Below are 22,430 nucleotides of genomic sequence, written 5' to 3'. Positions count from 1 at the left end.
TATATATAATTTGAGGCGATCTTTATATTCATAGAGCTGACCAGATGACTTGCTTTTCAAAACTGTCTTAAATCAAGGAAGAATTTGCAAAAGCAGATTGTGCAGGCTGGGCCACCTTATGCCGCGACAACACAGCAGTGTTTATTGACATTTTGGTAATAATACCATTGTAAGGCCGCTTATGGCTGCGAGCCGTTCGGGAGAGAGGGCAGGGGCCCTTTAGCACGACGATGGTGGCCGCGGTTTGGCGCCAAGGAACGAACCGAGAGTTCGCGGAAGGCCGAGAGGGGTCGGCGCCGTCTCCCGCTGTGTTCGGGAGCGTTCAGGACGGTCGAGCCGTCTGCGGTGGCGCCATGCGGGCAAGTGCGCGCTGCCTCCCGTTTGGATGTGACATCTGGCCCAGAGCCGCGACGGTCTGGTTTTCGAGCTCCAGGAATTCCGGTCAAAACACGGACTGGGTCTGAGGCGCTGGCTGCGCTGTTTGAAGGCATCTGCCGGCCACGGGGACACACTGCAGAACACCCCCTGTGGTCGCGTTCGCGCCGAGTCGCAGGCGACGGCCTTCTTGCTGGCCGAGGAGTGGAATGTGTAAGCGATGTAGAGAAGCCTTGGGACATGGTAATGGGTTACCCTCTCCAGCGCCTTCTAGTGGGTCGTCCTCTTTGGTTGCTTGTAAAAGAACGCCGCTCGCGCAGGGAGTCCGTGCCTTGCCGTGACTGTCGCCATTACTCATTGTCGTTGAGTGCTGTCTATTAAACACCTTAGCAATTTGGTGGAGAGTGCTCTGCTCCCATTCAATGCCCCTGGAGCTCAGATCCCGTACCCTGCCATCTACCATACCTCAAGACGCCGCCCAGCAAACGCCTCCTCTCGCAACGAGCACATGTCCCGGTGTCCCCCGCATACGCGATCCACCTATCTTCACTGGCGCCGATAGCACCGACGTGGAGGACTGGCTCGCAATTTACGAGCGCATCAGCATCCCCAACAAATGGGACGAAGAAGGCAAGTTAAGCAACATGGTATTCTACCTCGCGGGCGTAGCAAGCTTGTGGTACAACAACCACGCGTCCGATTTTGCGACTTGGTCCGATTTCAAGACCGCCGTCATCAGCGTTTTTGGCCGCCCAGCAGTTCGTAAGCTGCAAGCCGAACAGCGCTTACGTGAACGAGCTCAGCAGGCCGGTGAATCTTTCACAAGTTATATCGAAGACGTCCTCGACTTGTGTAAGAAGGCCAACGGAACCATGTGTGAGTCTGACAAGATCCGGAACGTAATGAAAGGCATTGACGACGATGCCTTCACCATGCTGCTCGCCACAAACCCTGGCACAGTGGCCGAGGTCATAAAGCTGTGTCAGAGCTACGAGGAGCTCCGCCGGCAGCGTTCGATGACCCGTCGCTCCCCATCACGCGACGCAGAGCTTGCTGGCTTGGCGGCAATATTTGACCAGGCCGCGTTGCTGGCAGAAGTCAAGTCGTTCGTGCGCGAGGAAATTGCACGCCAGGTCTCCCTCCTCGCCTTTGCCCACCCGCCGCACGTTCAACAGTCGTCGACCGCCCTTCCTCCTCCTCTCCGCCGAGCGATTGAGCAGAAAATTGCGGAGGTCATGCCTGAGTACCACCCGCAACCTCCGGCTCCTGCGCCTCAGAGTTACCCTCCAGTTGTCGCCAGGACGCCCCAAGTAATTCCTGCGGCTGCCCCAATGAGTTACACCGAAGCCGCCGCTAGACCTCCGTTCTTTGAAGCGGGTGTGCCGGCTACATATGCTGACGCCATCCCTCAGCCCCGACTGCAGCCCACCATGCAGTCATTTCAGCAGCCGCCCCGTCAATCGCGTCCTGCGACATGGGCGGGACCTACCCCGGCGAACCGATGGCGCACCCCCGACAACCGGCCCATCTGCTTTGCTTGCGGTTACGCCGGTCACGTGGCACGTTATTGTCAACGTGTGCAGCCGCCTCGAGTCGCGTCACCTGTCACCAGCCAGTCAAGCCGTGCATTCTACGACCCACCTCCGCCTATGTCGCCGACGTCACGCCCACCTCCACCTACTCGCCGCTCTCCGTCTCCACGACGTCGATCACTGTCACCCATGCGGCCACGTTCTGTCGCACGAGAGCAGGAAAACTAGTCGTCGCAGTCCAGGAGGCAAGGGCTGCGACGCTATCGAACTGTGAAAGCCCTCAGCGAAGTCCATCGAATGTAATCGACGTGTTTGTGGACGGTGTTCGCGCATCGGCCCTTATCGATACTGGAGCCGCTGTATCCGTTATGGACGCAAATCTTTGCCGCTTACTTCGAAAAGTGATGACGCCACTTTCTGGGATGTCCCTCCGTACCGCGAGCTCCCAGAGTATTCATCCTACAGCAGTACGCACTGCTCGCGTCGTCATTCAGGACGTTCTGTACGACGTCGAGTTCATCATAATTGCGGCATGCACTCACGACGTCATCCTGGGATGGGATTTCCTCTCCCGCTACGACGCCGTAATTCGTTGCGCACCAGCCGAAATCGAACTCTCACCGTTCTCACATTTGACGCCGACAGACAGTCCATCGGCAGTGAGCAAGATCCTCGTCAAAGACGATATGAAAGTGCCTCCAAACTCGTCAACGGCTGTGTCGGTCTGCTGCGCCGGTCTCTCCGATACCATTGCACTCCTTTCGCCGTCTGCCCGCGTCTGCACTGGGAAAGGGTTGCTGGTACCTTTCGCGACCGTGCGAGTCACTCAGGGCAGCACCGCTATTTTTGTTACCAACCCACCCCCGCGCATTGTTACGTTGGTTCGAGGGGAATGTCTCGGCAAAGTGGAACCCGTTGAAGACGCACAAGTTCTGGACGCACCCGATGACTCGCACTGTACCAGTTCCCGCACCATCAGTGCTGTTTCTACGTCTGATTCGTCACCCACTGATGTATTTGGTCCCTCCATTGCTGACAACCTCACGTCGGTCCAGCCTTCCCAGCTTCTGTGCTTGTTGGGTGAATTTCGTCATTCTTTCGATGTCGGGCAAACATCCCTCGGCCGCACGTCCGCTGTTACGCATCGCATCGACACTGGCGCCCAACCACCACTGCGGCAACGTCCATATCGCGTGTCTCCCACAGAACGCCGGGTAATTAACGAGCAAGTGGACGATATGCTTCGACGTGATGTAATTCGGCCCTTCGACAGCCCATGGGCGTCTCCTGTTGTTCTCGTTGCGAAGAAGGACGGTTCTGTGTGGTTCTGTGTGGACTACCGACGGCTCAACAAGGTCACCCGCAAGGATGTTTATCCATTGCCGCGAATCGACGACACGATTGACAGCCTCCAAGGAGCAGAATTCTTTTCATCTCTCGATTTGCGCTCGGGTTACTGGCAATTACCCATGGCTGATGACGCTCGACCAAAGACAGCCTTTGTCACGCCCGAAGGCTTGTACGAGTTCAACGTCATGCCGTTCGGTCTGTGTAATGCGCCCGCGACCTTCGAGCGCATGATGGACACCGTTCTGCGTAACTTGAAATGGCACACGTGCCTGTGTTACCTGGACGACGTCGTCGTCTTCGCTCCGGACTTTTCCACGCATCTCCAACGTCTGCGGCATGTTTTGACACGTTTGAGCAACGCCGGCCTCCATGAATCTGAAGAAGTGCCGATTTGCGGCACGGCAGCTGACAATCCTCGGCTACGTCGTGTCCAAAGACGGAATCCTTCCCGATCCGGCCAAGCTTCGGGCCGTGGCCGAATTTCCCAAACCTACGTCCGTCAAAGAACTGCGCAGTTTCGTCGGACTGTGTTCATACTTTCGACGCTTCATACGAAACTTTGCCACCATCATATCGCCGCTGACGAAGCTCCTTGGAAGTAACGGACCCCTAAATTCGTGGTCGTCCGAGTGTGACGACGCGTTCGCAAAGCTCCGTCGTTTGTTGACGTCTCCTCCCATACTACGCCACTACGACCCTACGGCCCCACGGAGGTACACACGGACGCCAGCGGTGTAGGCCCCGGCGCTGTCCTTGCGCAACGCAAACCAGGGTTCCCCGAATATGTCGTGGCATACGCAAGCCGTACGCTTACCAGAGCCGAGACCATTTACTCAGTCACGGAAAAAGAGTGCCTGGCGATCATATGGGCCCTTACAAAGTTTCAACCTTATTTGTATGGTCGCCCATTTGATGTCGTCACCGACCGTCATGCACTATGCTGGCTGTCGTCATTGAAGGATCCCTCAGGCCGTCTCGCTCGCTGGGCACTTCGCCTGCAGGACTACGACATCCGCGTGCTGTACCGCAACGGACGCCAGCATGCTGACGCCGACGCTCTCTCGCGCTCTCCCTTGCCCGACGACAATGCCCCCTGCTCAGTACCTCACATAGCTGTTGCTTCAATCAACGTTCACACCATCGCTACCGAACAGCGCAAGGATAAATGGATCACCTCGCTGATCGACTTACTCACTGATCCGTCGGCAACACCATCCACTCGCGCGTTGCCTCGTCAAGCCCACCATTTCGCCGTTCGTGACGACATCCTGCACCGACGCAATTACAACGCCGACGGTCGCCAGTGGCTACTTGTGATACCCCGAAGTCTGCGTGCTGAAATATGCGAGTCCTTCCACTCTGATCCGCAATGCTCTCTGGGGTATCCAAAACTTACCACCGCATTCGACAACGATACTTCTGGCGTGGGATGTACCGCTACGTGCAGAAGTTCGTTCGCTCCTGCCTCGATTGCCAACGCCGAAAACCTGCAACGCACGTGTCGCCACCAGGTCTACAACCATTTCCTTGCCCTAACCGTCCGTTCGGGCGCGTGGGCATCGATTTGTACGGAGCACTTCCTCTGACTTCGGCTGGTAACCGCTGGGCTATCGTCGCTGTTGACCATCTAACGCGATACGCCGAAACCGCCGCCCTCCCAGCGGCTACAGCGCGCGGTGTTGCCTCCTTCCTACTACACCGATTCATACTGCGTCACGGTCCACCCCAAGAGCTTTTCAGCGATCGAGGCCGTGTCTTCTTATCGGAAGTCGTGGAAGCCATTCTGAAAGAGTGCCATGCTGTTCACCGCTAAACTACTGCTTACCACCCGCAGACGAACGGCCTAACCCAACGCTTTAACCGCACGCTCGGCGACATGCTGTCAATGTACGTCGCCGCCGATCACACCAATTGGGATGCCTTTCTGCCCTTCGTCACCTACGCCTATAACACCGCCCCTCAAAGCACTACTGGTTTTTCACCCTTCTTCTTACTGTACGAAGGCACCCGTCGCACACCATTGACACGATACTTCCATACAAGCCGGATCCATCAGAGTGTGCGCCTATTTCTGACACAGCCAGGCTCGCTGAAGAGTGTCGCGAGCTTGCCAAGACATTTACGACGCAGGGACAAGAGCTGCAGAAGAGCATTCGCGATGGCACCACCACTTCTGAGCCCACGTTCCTCCCTGGAGCGCTCGTATGGCTCTCGGTCCCTACCACTGCAAGTGGCCTCTCTTCAAAACTACTGCCGAAATACGAAGGCCCATATCGGGTCGTCGAGCGCACATCCCCGGTCAACTACTTGATCGAACCCATCGAACCAGCTTCGGACATGCGCCGTCGAGGGCGCGACATAGTCAACGTGGAGCGCCTCAAGGCCTACTATGACCCACTCATAGTGACGAGGTGTTAAGTCGCCGGACGCAGGGGCGTAGCCAGAAATTTTTTTCGGGGGGGGGGGTTCAACCATACTTTATGTATGTTCGTGCGTGCGTTTGTATGTGTGCGTGTATATATACGCAAGCAAAACTGAAAAATTTCGGGGGGGGGGGGGGTTGAACCCCCCAACCCCCCCCACCCCCCTTGGCTACGCCCCTGGCCGGACGGCTCCCTTTTCGTACCCGGGGTAATTGTAGAGAAGCCTTGGGACATGGTAATTGGTTACCCTCTCCAGCGCCTTCTAGTGGGTCGTCCTCTTTGGTTGCTTGTAAAAGAACGCCGCTCGCGCAGGGAGTTCGTGCCTTGCCGTGACTGTCGCCATTACTCATTGTCGTTGAGTGCTGTCTATTAAACACCTTAACAGCGATAAATTCCGCGCACGGGGTATTGGCTCCTGACACCGTGAATGAACACGCGTGGAAGAGAAAGGAGGAAAGCAGTGTTTCTCGGAATATCTGGGCTTTCCGTTTAGGCCCTGCCCGGTGGGCGGGGGCCAAGGAATACTTACGCTCTGGTTGGCCGCCGTGGTCAAGGGATGGACAAAGAGCGGCCACCGCCAATTTTCTTTGTTCTTGGCAGGAGATATCGAGCTGCACGAGTGCGGCACGACAGTCTGGGCTGTAATCAGCGTTGCTGATAGATCGGTGAGGCTCCGTACTATGTACGTAAGGCTAGCCTGGGCTGAAATGTGTTGATAGATCAGTGAGGCTAGCGGCGAGCGCAACGTAAGACAGTCTGGGCTCTAACTTCTTCAATAAGTAGAAGAGTGAGACTGTGTGTTATTCCTGTTTAATCTTTTGTATATTTCTAGCTCAGTTGTATCCATTATTTTACGTTCACATAAACTACTAAATTCATCTAACCACCACTGCTGCCTACGTGTGAGTGCATCATCGCTGCCGATCATCAACGAAGATCTCTGTGATCGACGACGAAGGACCATCAAAACTTTACTGGCGCAGCCCGACAGGATCGGCAAGCCACACGAAGAGCAACTGCAAGGTGTCCATCGAGCCAGAGACGCACGACTGCAAGGAGGTGCCAGCGAGTCCCACCGCCATCGAAAGTCGTCGGGAGCCGAACCACAGCGGAGGCCCCCAGCAGAAACGGGTGAGCGGGATTCCTTACGCTTTGTCTAAGTTGGCATGGCTGTTGCTCTGTGAGGCTAGAGATGATCACGCGCAGAATGGCAAGCGCTGTGGGGTCTAGTGTGGGCGAGGATGGTGCGTCTGAGCAGAGAGAAGATCAGAGACAGCAGGAGCTACCGAGCTTCAGAGAGACTGAGTCTGAGCAGTCGGTCACCGGAGGTGGTAGTGGGGCGCTAGGCGCTCTACAAGATCCGGATAGGTCAGATCCAGAGGGAATGGCAGTACGATGCCTGCAGCTCGAGCTCGAAAAAGTACGCCTACAGCTTGAATGTGAACGCGTAGCCCTACGCAGAGCAGAGATTGAGCAATGGAGTAGGTCGCCTTTGATGTCGGGAACGAACGACCGCCGCCATACCGGCATTGACGGAGTAGCACAATGCGCTAAAATGCTGAAGGCATACAGGTTGCCGTGCGACGCGGATGTCCCGATGTGGTTCGATGAGGTGGAAAAACTGTTTTCATCCTTCCAGGTACCGGAGGGCAACCGAGTACACTTGATAATGCCTGCGCTGTCTGAGCGAGTCTGCTATATGCTGTGTAGCTTGAGTGAAGAGGAGTGTGTGGATTATGAGATCGTGAAATGTGCGGTACTAAATCAACTTAAGCTCACCCCAGCTGAGTACTTAGACAGGTTTCAAAAGGTGACGAAGAAAAGAGAGGAAACATGGGCTCAGTTCGCTTCTCGGGCCAGAACGTACTTCGCGTATTACCTGCAATCTCGTATAATGCGGATACTAAGGAAGCGGTTGCTGAGCGAATGGTCGCTGACCGAATGAAGGCGAGTTTGGGCCCAGAAGGTCTAGAGTATGTTCTTTTGCGGGAGGGTGAAGAGTGGTTCAAACCTGTAGAGGTCGCTAAAGTTCTCGAGACTTTTGAACAGGCGAAAGGAAAGGGTCGAGCAACTAAGATGGTTGGAGTGCCAACTGCTCCGCTGTTAGCCAGGCAGGCCGGCATGGAAAAGGCCAATGGGTTATGGGGTGCTACATTTGTCGCGGTCAGGGTCACGTGGCTAGGGATTGTCCTCAGGCCTCAAGCAAGGAGCAGCAGGCGAAGTTGACCACTGTGCCTAAACAGAGAGTCCATAATGTCGCCATTGTTGGTAAGTTACCGCCACCCGAGCAGGAAAGGGTGCTGAGTGCGAGGGTGGAAGTATTCGAGCGAAGTGCTGGCTCGGGCCGGTCGAAACTGGAACTTATCCCGATCACGTGCGGTGGCATAACTGCTGAAGCTGTGCTGGACACAGGCAGCGAAATAACGGTGATACGTGAAGGGATACTTCCGCAAAGGGTAAAGGATTCATCGGGCGCAGTAAGGCTCCAGTCGGCGTTTGGAAAAACCATCCAAGCAACTTTGGCTACATTGCCAATAGCTTTAGTGGGACAACCACAGAAGGTTGATCTGGTGTGTGCTATTACTGACCAGCTCGCGGATGAAGTTAACTGTCTGCTGTCAAAAGAGGATTGGGAGTTGATGATGTATTGGTGTTTTGCGGCGCAAGGGCCAAATCAGGCCAAAGAGCGCCACGTCAATTGATGCTGGGATGTAGATGGGCCATGATTTACGATGTGTGTGTGTGATATCATGGCTGTAAAACGGCCTAAAAGAGATATATACAATCAATGGAGGCATGATGAATGTAGTGCGGTGGGCTATGGGCTAGAGTTGGTAGAGGTCAAAGATTAAAGTAGGTTAAAAGTATATCGCAAGAGATTATAAGTTTCACTGGCATTCTGTAAACGCGGCACTAATGCCTCAACAAGACCCTTAACCACAAGGGCGTGGAGACACGTGCCTCTTAAAACTGCCGCAGCAGCAGCCTCTCCTGAGAGGCTGCTCTACAGTACAAATTGGGCAAAAACATGCAATGCTTGGCATTCTCTTAAAAAACTTAAAACAGAACCTGTGCTGAATAAAGGATCTGTGCCGAGGAATAAAGCTGGGTGTAGTGGTATCCTTTGTCTAAATGCCAGGGGAAAATGCTTTTTTCTTAGTACGTCAAGTTTGCGGCATTCCAGTAATGCGTGGAGGACCGTTAGTGTCTAACCACATACCACAGACGGGGGGATCATTTCCAAGGAGCAGGTAAGCGTGCGTACCATATGTATGGCCTATTCTTAGTCGACAGAGAGTGACCTCGGTGCGTCGTACTTTACTATGAGGAGGCCATTTTCCTATCTGTGGTTTAATTAGGTGGAGCTTGTTAGAAGTCCTGGTATCCCATAGTCGCTGCCAGTAGTCCCTCACCTTCCTACGCACGAATGATTTAAGATCTAAGGCAGGAAGACCTATAGAGGGATTCACAGGTTTCGTGCCTATGGAAGTCGCCATGCTGTCAGCGAGTACATTGCCTTCAATGCCCCTGTGCCCGGGGACCCAGCATATTATCACACGTTGTTCTGACAAATAGACTTTGCACAGGATTGAAAACAGTTCGACAAGAACTGGATTTTTATTTGTTTTTAGTGACTTCAGGGCTTTAACAACACTTAGCGAGTCTGTATAGATAACCGCCTTTTGGAGCCTTGTACTATGGATGTATTTAACAGCAGAAAGGTGTGCGTAAGCCTCAGCTGTAAAAATACTCGTCTCTGGTTGCAGCCTCGCATTCAGAGAACGATGGACCCACAGCAGCGTAGGACACGCCTACCTTAGATTTTGATGCGTCCGTAAAAAATGCAGGGCACGAGTATTTTGACTGTAACTCTAGGTAGTGCATTTGAATGTGTATTTCTGGAGCGTGCTTAGTTACCTCCACAAAAGACATGTCACACTCTAATACCTGCCACTGCCACGGTGGCGCCGCTCTTGCAGGGCGCATTAACACATGCTCAAGAGGGACATCCATTTCATCACTTAGGTTCCTCACCCGCAGCGAAAAGGGACGTCTTGCTGCAGGTCGGTTACTATACAATGTGGCCGTGGTCATATCGTTTGTAGTTGTGTAAGTGGGATGCTGTTGATCCGAGTGTACATTAAGGAAATAAGTAAAGCTTAAATATGACCTTTGCATATGGAGCGACCATTCATTAGATTCCACATGAAGGCTCTCCACTGGACTTGTTCTGAATGCACCAGTAGCCAGCCGGATGCCCAGATTAGAGCACTGCACGGGCCGATTTTTCCGGCCCGGGCCCGGCCCGGCCCGATAATGCCATGCTCCGGCCCGCCCGAGCCCGGCCCGGTGTTCTTAAATGTGGCCCGTACCCGGCCCGGGCCCGAAAGGTTTGGGCCCGGGCCGGCCCGGCCCGGCCCGGCCCGGCCCGTTTCAGCTAGTTATGCCTTGAGCATAAAGGAGGCACTGTCCAACCTTCGGTTATTGTGAAGATACCTGCCGCACAAAATATATTTTCTAGAGATTGTTTTACGAACTTCTTTCAGTGTCACGACTTTCACTGGTACTGTGTATACTTTCGGTGAATTACGCGCGTAACACTCTTGCGAAATGATTGCAGGGCAATATAAAATATAATTGGAGTCATAGCTGGCTCTTTCATGTACGCACGCAGTGCTAACCACGCCATCTCATTTTTGCATTTCAAAGAACAACCACAAATTATAATACCTGCCTAAAGTGGAGAAAAAAAGCATGGCAGACATTTTTAGGTTGCGTCTACATCAAATGCATACGAGCTAGGGCTGTTGAGTAAAAGTAGCAAGTCTCCTGCAAACTTCATCTATTGCATAATGCAATGAAGAAAAAAACGTGCTCTAGCTGCTTCTGGGAGGATTACACCAGGATGGGCAGCGTTACATAAATTAAAGCTGTCGTGTTGACTCCTCGGCAGGCAACTGCACCCAATCTACACTACGTTTTCGTGGTCAAAACAACAAGGTTCTTTGTCCCACCCTTCTTCCCCGAGTCACCGCCACCGCAGTGCCATAGATCTGTCAAAGCAAGGCACACCCGTTAACGAGCGAGCCACCGTCCTCGTGTCAGACATGTGTACAGTAACGGTGTGTTGAATAAAGGGTGCTTTAAATAAAACTAATCAGTCTGCGTGTTGGTTATTCCCAGACTCCCGGATCGCTTCTCTAGCCTGATCACTCCAGTTGTGAGCCACACTCGGGGAAACGAGTGTCTCTATGGTCTGGCGCCTCACTACTAGTAATGGCAAAATCAACAACGGTGTTCGCCCTACATGTGATAAGAGTCGCTCCGCATCTTGCACTCAAAATGCACGAAAAACAGCTCCTGAGATATTACTGACTCACAAGTCGCGTTGGCCAGTTTACGGGCATGCGAGCGTAGCTGCATACTCGGAATGTTTCCCTAGATACGAACGCGCACATCTTGTATACAATATACAATATACAATATACAATATACAATATACAATATACAATATACAATATACAATATACAATATACAATATACAATAATCTAGGCAGCTTACCGTTGCTTTCCTTACACGGTACCCAAGAACGTCTTTCACTCACTATAATGGCGGAAACTTATATTAGGCGTTTCTTGAAATCTCGTGTAGCATACCGATGGAGCAAAATTGTAGACGTCTTGTACTGTGCAATTTCTGTGCACGCCAATACACCAGGTTGTTTAAATTACCCGGAGCCCTCAACGACGGCGTCTCATATATAGCCTGGGTCGCTTCGGGAAGTTGAACCCCACAAAACAACAAAAAACGCCAGGCCTGCGCTGAAATCGCAGCACAGTCACAGCGAAAGCTGGAAGAGCGGCGTTTCTAGAGCCCGTTGTAAGCTCTCTTGGGGCTACTAATACAAGTACACTAGCAAGGTACCCACTACGCCATAAATCACAATTTTTGTAAAGTTGGGAAGCACCTACTAAGCCATTATTCGCCATTCTGCGGAGAAGCGAGGCACCAGCTACACGTCTATAAGGCATTATGTGCACTTTGTTGACGCGACGACTGATGACGATGAAGAATTATGGCTCAGCCCTTTGTAATGGGTTGGAAGCTTGAAACGGCCCACCAGTTATGTAAATGGTGACGCCCGGTCGCTATTTCCCTCTCCCGTCATGCTGTATAACATACGTTGACGTGGGAGAGAGACGGGGGGGGGGTGCGAAGAACTTTACTGAGACACCGAAGATATGGATCATGCGCTTATGGGCTTCCTTGGCAACCAATACAAGCGCACTTGCTAGGAACCCACTACGCTCTAAATCATTGTAATTTTACTGAGACCCCAAGGAAATGGATCATGCGCTTATGGGCTTCCTTGGCAACCAATACAAGTGCACTTGCGAGGAACCCACTACGCTATAAATCATTGTAATTTTTGAGAAGTAGGGCAGCAGGCACTGTGCCATTTTTCGTCATTCTACGGGGAGCCGTGGTACCTGCTAAACGCATGTAAGGCATTATGCGCACTTTGCTGATGCTGTGCCTGATGACGACGAAGAATTATGGCAGAGCCCTTTGTAATGGGTTGGAAGCATTCAACAACCTACTCGTTGCGCAATTCGCATTGTGTGACGCCTGGTTACAGAATTGGCATTGTGCGATGCTTGTTGCTTATTTTACTATTCTACCACGCTATATTGCATATGCTAATGTGGTTCCTTCCCGACATGAAGCCTGTGTAGGACCTCTTTGCAAAGCAGTTTCAAGCACCGCCATGGCTCAGAGGTTGAATACTGGGCTCCCACGCAGAGGGCCCAGGTTCGAACCTCCTTCCATCCTGGAATTTTTTCTTATTTCGTTTTTTTTCTTATTTCGAGCGATACTGGTTACGGACACCGGCGGCGGCGGCGGCGGACAACTACGGCGCCAAAAACGGCCGGTGAAATGATCTCATAACAGCTTTCGCTGTAAAACAAAGCCACTCAACGTACACACGCAATTATACATATACGTATGTGACCCGGGCCTAATACGGGCCTGGCTCAGGTCCGAGCCCGAAGATCATGGGCCCGAGCCCGGCCCGGGCCCGATCCAACAACCCCTTACCCGGCCCGGCCCGGCCCGCGGGCCGGGCCGGGGCCGGGCCCGGGCTTTCGGGCCGGCCCGGGCCCGTGCAGTGCTCTAGCCCAGATGATGCACAGGATCTAGCATCTTCAATACACTTGGGGCAGCAGAATGATAAATTACAGAACCATAGTCCAAGCGTGTGCGTATGAGGCTTTTGTAAAGTTTCATGAGACATTCTCTATCACTACCCCATGCTGTGTGTGAGAGAATTTTTAGTATGTTCATGGTTTTAAGACATTTATTTTTCAGGTTTTTAATGTGAGATACAAAGGTCAGTTTTGAGTCTAGGATCACACCTAAAAATTTATGTTCTGCGCTCAAAGGTATGCGGTGCTCTTGTAGGTGGATATCGGGCTGAGGGGTTGGGCCTCTCTTTCTTGAAAAAAGAACGCAGGAGCTTTTCTGGGGGTTTAATTTGAACCCATTCTCGTTTGCCCAGGCTGACACTTTATTGAGGCCTAACTGTACCTGCCGCTCACATATTGCAAGATTACAGGACTTAAACCCAATCTGAACATCATCTACGTAGACTGAATAAAACATGTTTCGCGGAATGAATGACCGTAGAGAGGTCATTTTTACTATGAAAAGGGGTACAGCTTAGCACACCGCCCTGCGGTACACCAGTCTCTTGGGTAAATGGCTTGGACAGAGCATTTCCTACTCTGACGCGGAAGGTACGGTCACTTACGTAACTTTCTATCACGTTTAGCATGTTACCTCGAATACCAATTTCGGAGAGGTCTTTCAAGATTCCGAATCGCCAGGTAGTGTCATACGCCTTCTCCATATCAAGAAACACGGAGAGGAAAAACTGTTTGTGGATAAAGGCATCCCGAATGTAGGCCTCAATACGCACGAGATGGTCCGTTGTTGAACGGCCTTCCCTGAAACCGCACTGATACATATCGAGCAGCATATTAGTTTCAAGAAAGTACAACAACCGGCGATTTATCATCTTTTCAAATAGCTTGCAAAGGCAACTTGTCAGAGCTATTGGCCGGTAGCTTGCTGCACAAGATGGATCTTTACCTTCTTTTAGGACGGTGATTACGATAGACTCTTTCCATGCTAAAGGAATATATCCTGCGGTCCAGATCTTGTTATAGATACTCAAGAGCACCATCTGCGCGTCGGGATGGAGATGTTGTATCATTATGTACATGACTCTGTCAGCTCCCGGCGAAGACTTGTGACAACTGTTCAAGGAAACTCTAAACTCAGCCATGCCAAAGGGACGATTGTACGGTTCGTCTCTACTAGGCTTACGGTTCAGTGCTTTCTTTTCTGCTATTTCTTTGTGTTTACGGAAACTTGCTGAGTAGTTTGATGAGCTAGACACGCGCTCGAAATGTTCACCGAGCGCATTTGCCTGGTCTTCAAGGCTGTTGCCTTCGGCGTCAACAAAGGGCAAAGCGCGGAACTGCTTATCTGATAATTTTCTCAGCCTATTCCACGCTTTCATTTCTTGTGTGTATGAGTTTATACTCGAGATATATTTTACCCAGCTCTCTCTTTTAGCATTACGGCGAGTGCGCCTACCCGGGGATTTTACTTGTTTAAAGTTTTCAAGATTTTCCGCCGTTGGATGCTCACGAAGCAAGCTCCATGCCTTATTTTGCTTTTTGCGCGCATTTCTGCACTCGTCATTCCACCATGGGACGCGCTTTTTTCTTGTGCTACCATTTGTAAGGGGAATGCACTCTAATGCAGCATCAACTATAAAAGCGGTAAAATGAGCAATAGCATCGTTTATGTTAAAATCATTAAAAGCATTTCTAGGCATGTCAGTTATACGAAAAAAACTTTTCCCAATCTGCACATGCTCGTTGAGGTTGGGGAGGCGTGGATGGACAGGGCCCGCATGGGCGGGGATCCATGTCAGGGAGATCATGCTGTCTTTGGAGTGTGGTGCCTGGCAGAGGATGCGAAGCGCTTGAGGAGAGATGCGGCCTTTCCATTGCGCGAGGCCTTGTCAACCGCGCCGGAGCTACTGGAGACGAGATAGACACCAGGGACAACCTGACTACCTTCAATGACCTCGTTAAGACCTTTTACCTCAGACGCCGAGTCTTTCCCCCACCTCACCCCAAGCTCAGCCGGGCACAGGCCACCACTTTCCGTCTACTACAAACAAACACGTATCCCTCCCCTGCCCGCCTCCACCTCATATTCCCGGACGTGTACACTACCCCCAACTGCCGGTGCTGTGGCACTCACCCGGCGACGCTTTCGCATATGCTGTGGGAGTGCCCGGCACAGTACACACACACTAACACCACGACCCTTTCGTCGAGGCTCCGCGAGGCTCTGCGGAGCTCCGCTCTTGACGAACAAACCTGGGCGACCCAGCACGCCCGTGAGGCGGCGTTGAGGCAAGCCCTTGACGTCCCCTCATGGGAGGCCTAGGCCCGGCCACTTAAACCTGCTGGTTTCCCTTAATAAAGTTTATTCCTCCTCCTCCTCCTCTGCACATGCTACTTTCCACTGAGGGTTATGTGGTATGGAGTCTTGGTATGGAGTCTTGGTATGTGGTATGGAGTCATTTGAGGCAGATAGGGAAGTGATCGCTGCCGTAGGGGTTCTGAATCACCTCCCAATCTAAGTAGGGTAAAAGAGTGGCTGAGCAGATCGCTAGATCTATAGCAGAGTAGGTATTGTGTGTTGTGCTGTAGTATGTCGGTTGTTTTTTATTTAGAAGGCATGTACCAGAGTTCAAGAGATACCGCTCTATCAGGCGGCCCCTCGCATCACACCGACAGTCTCCCCAGAGCGAGTTGTGTGCATTGAAATCGCCTGTCAAGATAAACGGCTCCGGGAGCTGATTAATTAGGCCTTCAAAATCTGCCTTGTCTAGCATTTGATCAGGAGGAATATATAGAGAGCAGATAGTTGTGATCCTATTAAGCAAGATGGCGCGAATGGCCACTGCCTCTAGAGAAGTTTGAAGTTGTAACTTCTGGCTTGCAACTGACTTTACTGCTATAATAGCTACCCCACCTGACGAGGCAAGGCTGTCAGTGCGGTCCTTACGAAAAATGACATGTTGATTTAAAAAGTTTGTGTTTTCAGGCTTGAGGTGTGTCTCCTGTACACAGAGTACTTTAGGATTAAACTTGCTTATTAGTTCTCTAACATCATCTAGGTTGTGTAGAAGGCCTCTAGCATTCCACTGCAGTATCTGTGTAGCCATTATGAGCTAGAGGGGAGAGTACTCTGTATACTAGGATTTATCTTATGTAAGACTTTCTTTTGGAGGAGCTGTTATGCGTTGTTTGCTTGTTGCGGCACGCTCAAGGGAGCGGTGCCGCTCCTTCGACACCAAAGGCGTCGAGGTGACTGGTGTTGTCATCCATCGCCTCCCTGGAGGCGCTGGATGAGCGCATTATGCGCGCAGACTGTTGTGGTTTAGGCCTCGACTCGCGAGAGGAGGCCGTTGAGGCCACCGAGCCGCTAGGCTGCTGGCCCTTTGTTGGTGACAGAGCGGCAGCTGCTGCATCCGCGTGGGGGGCTGGGGGCTTAGCCGCTGCAACCCTGCGTGAGGTCTGGGCGGGAGCCACTGTCCGTTGTGACACTGCCCCCTCGCGTGTCACATCGGCGTATGTAGTGTAGTGAACTATTGAAAACCGTTTCCGTGCTTCCTTGAACGATACATTTTCTTTGACTTTGAACGTTATTATATCCTTTTCCTTTTTCCATGCAGGACATGATCGAGAGTAAGAAGGGTGCTCACCATCGCAGTTCGCACAGTGAGGCGTGTTGTTGCAGTCGTCAGAGGAGTGATCGTGCTCAGCACACTTTGCACACGTTGGCCGTCCTCGGCAGCTCAGAGATCCGTGGCCATATCTCTGGCACCGGAAACACCGTCTCGGATTAGGTATGTATGCCCTGACACGGATTTTCATGTACCCTGTTTCAATGTGTTCTGGCAGCTTGCTTGAGTCAAATGTGATGATCAAGTGCATGGTTGGTATTTCTCTGTCATCTCTGCGTATCTTGATCCTTTTAACATCAATCACATTTTGTTCTTTCCACCCGTCCAGTAGTTCGGCCTCACTTAGTGTAATTAAGTCGTCATCTGTCACTACACCACGGACCGTATTCATTGATTTGTGTGCAGTCACAGTTATAGGAATGTCTCCGAATCTCTCAAAGCTGGGGAGTTTCTCATACTGGGCTTTGCAAGAAATCTCAAGAAGTAGATCTCCACTTGACATTTTAGTGATCTTATATCCTGGTCCTAGCTTTTGTTCAAGGTATTTAGCGACAAGAAAAGGTGAAACGCCTCTCGCTGGCATGTCGGTTTGCTCACTGTGTATCACGTGATACCGAGGAAAGTTGTCTTTGTGGTTTGTCAGGAAACTTGCTGTCACTTCGGTGCGCCCTCTTTTGAGAGGGCGATCCGAAAGTGGGGGGAAAGGAGTACCCATTAAATGCTTCATTATTCAGCAGCCATGGTAGCCACCCACCATCGAACCCAACAAGGGGACGCTACAATGCTTGGTCAACACATGCAGACGCCAGCTATACATAGCTGCTATAACCCAATATAATATATCCAAGGCTGGATATAGTACACAAGGTTAACCCAGGCCGCCTACGAAAACTGGGAAGTAACTGAAGCGAATAGGAGACAGGACAGCGAGGAGAGAGGATAGGAAAGTGAAAGATGAGAGAAGGGGATAGGAAAAGGCGACTGCCGATTTCCCCTGGGTGGGTCAGCCCAGGGGTGCCGTCTACGTGAAGCTGGGGCCACAGGGGTGTGTTGCCTCTGCCGGGGGGCCTCAAAGGTCCAAACACCCGGCGCCGACTCAACCCCCAGGATCCCCTTTTCCCCGGACACGGCAAAGCCACGCACGGCTAGGCGTGGGAGGGGTCGAAACCCCCCATTAGCTCGGGTCCGTGGTGTCGCTACACACCAAACGCCTGCTCGCGCAGACGCCCCTGCGGGGGAGGATTGGGAGTTACTGCATGCACAAGAAGACAATGGGAGTGAACGGGAAAGTGTTACGCATGTCGTCAGTGCAGTGGGACTTCGATCAGGTGAAATGAAAGACAGCGATACAGCAGTTTTAAACTGTGGCCGCGGTGAAACGGTTGATGAGGTTAAAGAATCGGGAGAAAGTGGTCGCGCTTTTGCCGATCAGGTCACTAATCAGCGAGAGTAATTTAGAGCTGAGCAGCTCTCAGATGATAGTCTTCGAAGGTCATGGGAGGATGCAAGAAAAAAGAAAGCTGGCATGTTTGTAGCAGATGGGCTCTTATACCATCAGGACTCTTTAGCGGGAGTCAAGGTCAGACAGTAAGTCCTGCCGGTTGAAAGGCGCAGCGAGGTGTCGGAGCTGGCGCATGAGTCCTTATGGGGTGGACACTTGGGGTCGAAAAAGACCAGGCAACGCATAAAGTATAGTTTCTTTTGGCCAGGAGTGGAAAGGGACATTGCTGAGCATTGTAAGACATGCCATCAGTGCCAGACGCGGTCTGATAGAAGGCAAAGTGACAAGATACCCATTACGCCACTCACGCGGCCGGAACACCCATTCCAGGTGGTTATAATGTAGATGTCATCGGCCCTATCGATGTGCCGTCGGCGAGAGGCCACAGATATGCCCTGTGCCTCGTTGATCTTTGCACTAGATGGCCTGAGGTGGTGCCACTGCGATCGTTGACTGCAAAGGCCACATGCGAGGCATTACTGGAAATTTTTAGTCGCACCGGTGTTCCGGAAATGGTCTGTTCTGATCAGGGCACAAACTTTAAGTCACATATGACACAGTTGATGTTGGAAAAATTGGGCTGTTCACCCAGGTTTTTCACCCCTGAACACCCCGAGAGCAATGGCGTGGTGGAAAGATGGAACAGGGTTCTCAAAAATATGCTGTATCATGTAATAGAACGTAACCAAAAGAATTGGGACAAGCTTGCCCCATTTGTGCTGTGGGCGCACCGCGAAGTGCCACATGACACCACAGGGGTGTCATGTGTATGGCAGAAAGCCTCTATCAATTTTGCAACAGACTTGGACGGGTGAAGTAATTGTGCCGGCAACTCTAAGAGAGAAACCATCGAAGTATTTGCAACAACTGCGTGAGCAACTAGATCTTGCCGCGAGTGTAGCGGAGTTGACAAGCACTGCACACCAGGGCAGATATGCTGAAGTGTACAATAGGAGGGCACGAAGTAAAGAATTTAATGTTGGAGACCAAGTGCTGCTGTTTGATACAGCTAGGGCAACAAAGATGGCGGCCAGGTGGTTGGGGCCGTTCACGATAACAGGTAAAGAGTGGGAACACTCTTATCGCCTACAAATGAATGACGGAAAGTCCTCGGTGGTGCATGCAAATCGGCTCAGGCCCTACTATGCTAGAGTAAGCCACGTTGGGGTGGTCTTCGAGGAGGACGAAGAGTTTGGTGATGTGGAGTACGCGCCACAGGCGGTGCCTACTGCACCCCTGTGGCGCGTGATACCCCCCGAAAAGCTGGATCATTTGCGTCCTGACGCGCGGAAGGAGATTGAGAGAGTATTTCAGAAACATCGCTGTGTTTTTGATGGAAAGCCTGGGATGGCTCAGGTAGGTCGGCATCGTATTGAGTTGGAGGAGAGTTGTAAGCCCAAAAGGACATTCCCTTACCGAGCTCCAGAGCTGTCGAAGACCACCCCACGTTGGGGTGGTCTTCGAGGAGGACGAAGAGTTTGGTGATGTGGAGTACGCGCCACAGGCGGTGCCTACTGCACCCCTGTGGCGCGTGATACCCCCGAAAAGCTGGATCATTTGCGTCCTGACGCGCGGAAGGAGATTGAGAGAGTATTTCAGAAACATCGCTGTGTTTTTGATGGAAAGCCTGGGATGGCTCAGGTAGGTCGGCATCGTATTGAGTTGGAGGAGAGTTGTAAGCCCAAAAGGGCATTCCCTTACCGAGCTCCAGAGCTGTTAAAGAAAGAGGTTAGTCGGCAGGTTGGACAACTTCTTGATCTGGGGCTTATATACCCAGTGGAAAGTGAATTCGCACACCCGGTTGTGTGTGTGGGTAAGAAAGACGGGTCAATGCGCATGTGCATTGATTATAGGACGTTGAATGCTGTCACGCGCGTGGATGCCTTTCCAATGACTAAGCCGCGAGAGCTAATTTTCAGAGTGGGTCGCGCAAATTTCATAACTGTAGTTGACCTCAGAAGAGGGTACTGGCAGGTGCCAATGGATCCCCAAAGTGAATATCTCACGGCGTTCGTGACACACGATGGGCAGTACGCGTGGAGGGTAATGCCCTTCGGTTTGAAGAACTCAGCAGCTACCTTTCAGCGGATGGTTAATGCATTGCTGTCAGCACACCAGGCTTATGCATCAGCGTACCTTGATGATATAGCAATTTTTTCAGACACATGGGAGGAACACCTTCGCCATGTGGACACCGTGCTTAGGATTCTTGGTGATGCCGGTCTGAGGGCAAGCTCTGAAAAATGCCAGGTAGCGCAGACACATATCCGTTATCTCGGACATGTGGTTGGCTCGGGAACTCACGGCCCAGACCCAGAAAAGATAGCTGCTATCAAAGGCCTTGTACCGCCGCGCACAAAGAAGGAAGTGAGAAGCCTCTTGGAGCTTTGTGGGTATTACCGCGAATATGTGTCGAACTACGCGGACGTCGCGGGCCCGTTCACAGCGTTAACTAGGCGGGGGGTGCCAAATGAAATCCCATGGGGAGAAGATGCCCAGGAGGCGTTCGATAGCTCAAAGACGTCGTTGTGCCAGGCTGTCGCCATGAACACTCCTGACCCTCATCAGCCATATTGGCTCTTCACGGATGCGTCGGCCACGGCAGCCGGAGCCTGTTTGGCTCAAATGTCGGCAGACGGGAAAGAAAAGCCGATAGCGTTCGCTAGCCATCGATTTAACCCGACACAGGAGCGCTGGTCAACGATAGAAAGGGAGGCGTTTGCAATAATATGGGCGCTCAAGAAATTTGACTATTGGCTCTTTGGAGCAGTGGTGAATGTGGTCTCTGATCATAACCCTCTGTCCTACCTGACCACCAGCACTCCGCAGGGAGTAAAGCTAGCTAGGTGGGCACTTTCATTGCAGCGATACAATGTCACGGTGCGCCATCGGAAAGGCGCGCATAATGCCAATGCGGATGCACTGTCAAGGCTTCAGAATGGCTCATGGGAGCCAGCTCAATAACGAGCCATGCTAGCTTGGACGGGCGTGAATGTTCCCGTTCACCTCAAAAGTGGTGTGTGCTGAACTATAGAGCTGCACGGAACGCTAGCCTCACTGATCTATTAACACATGATTTCAGCCCAGGCTAGTCTTACGTACATAGTACGGAGCCTCACCGATCTATCAGCAACGCTGATTACAGCCCAGACTGTCGTGCCGCACTCGTGCAGCTCGATATCTCCTGCCAAGAACAAAGAAAATGGGCGGTGGCCGCTCTTTGTCCATCCCTTGACCACGGCCTTCTTTATCAGCTTGCAGTAAGCTCAGGTTATGCTCACGAAAATAGCTGACAACAGAGCGTATTGCGCGTTCGCCCTTTCTACGTGCTCTCTCACCAGAATGCAGAAGGGTCATTCCACGCCAAACGTCCCAGACATTGCGCTCGACCCTCTCCAATTGTATTGTAAAAAATTGTGGACGTTCATATCAGTGCACTATTTGCCCTCGGAAAGCATTTTTTGGAAAAAAAAAATTTCTTGTCTGTTACAGTGATTTTGCCGTAGTGGGTGAACCATAGGTTGCGAAAAAATACTCTAAAGATACAATACTTTACGGAACGCGTTTAATATCTGCTGTTTACTTTAAAAGGAATGGCACTATCTTATTATTGCCCATTGATGACCACTACCTTGTCTCACCATGTGCTTTGTGGTGAAGCAATGCTGCAATTCTTCGCCCATTTTGATTATTTTTTAAAAATTCTACGAATATTACAGACAAAATAGAACTATATCATATGGCTCGATAGTTGGCAGTAAGCGTGTCAAAAAAGTATTGAAGTCGATGACCGAGTAGTTTCGAAGTGGAAGGGGCGCAGACATTGAAAAATGTGTGAAATGCTCCACGTTCAGGCACATGTAGAGTGGTGATGCAGTCCAAGTAAAAATGCACGCTTGGTCTCGTTGGGAAGAGTAAACAAAGGAGATTTATTTGTGAAAGTTTAATCGGAGTGTTTTTTGTTTTTGGCGAGAAACAAAAATTTATGTTGAGCGTTCGCGGCGTGCCTGGGTGGTGGTGTGCGGCGTGACCACCATTACTGCGCATGCGCACACCCTCTCCACTTCCCCTCTCCACTCCCCTATCCCTTTCCCCATCTCCCCTTCCCCTCTGCACATCACCTCTCCCCCATCCCTCTCCCCATTCGCTCTCCCCTCCCCCTCTTCCTCCCCATTCCCCCTCTCCCCTCCCCCTCTCCACATCACCTCTCCCCTTCCCTTTCCCCCTTCCCTTTCTCTTTCCCCTCCCCTCTCCTTTCCCCCTCTCCACTCCCCGTCTCCCCTTTCCCCCTCACCACTCCACCTCTAGAACGCGGGCTCTACATGCCGAAACACTGCTTTGCATCGCCTCATGGTCCCCTCTCCGGTTTGCGCGCCGCTCTCCGGTTTGCGCGCCGCCCGAACGAGGGCG

At 51.8% G+C, this 22,430-nt stretch overlaps 1 pseudogene; it reads left to right on the top strand.

The window, feature by feature from the left end:
* The first annotated feature begins 230 nt into the window (after window positions 1–230).
* On the top strand, window positions 231–8,382 carry LOC125757454 (uncharacterized; annotated as a pseudogene).
* Window positions 8,383–22,430: the final 14,048 nt, after the last annotated feature.

The sequence above is a fragment of the Rhipicephalus sanguineus genome, chromosome 2 (assembly GCF_013339695.2).
Source record: "Rhipicephalus sanguineus isolate Rsan-2018 chromosome 2, BIME_Rsan_1.4, whole genome shotgun sequence".
Classification (NCBI taxonomy): Eukaryota; Metazoa; Arthropoda; class Arachnida; order Ixodida; family Ixodidae; genus Rhipicephalus; species Rhipicephalus sanguineus.
The sequence above is the reverse complement of the archived record's forward strand: the minus strand, read 5'-3'. Positions and strand labels throughout refer to the sequence as shown.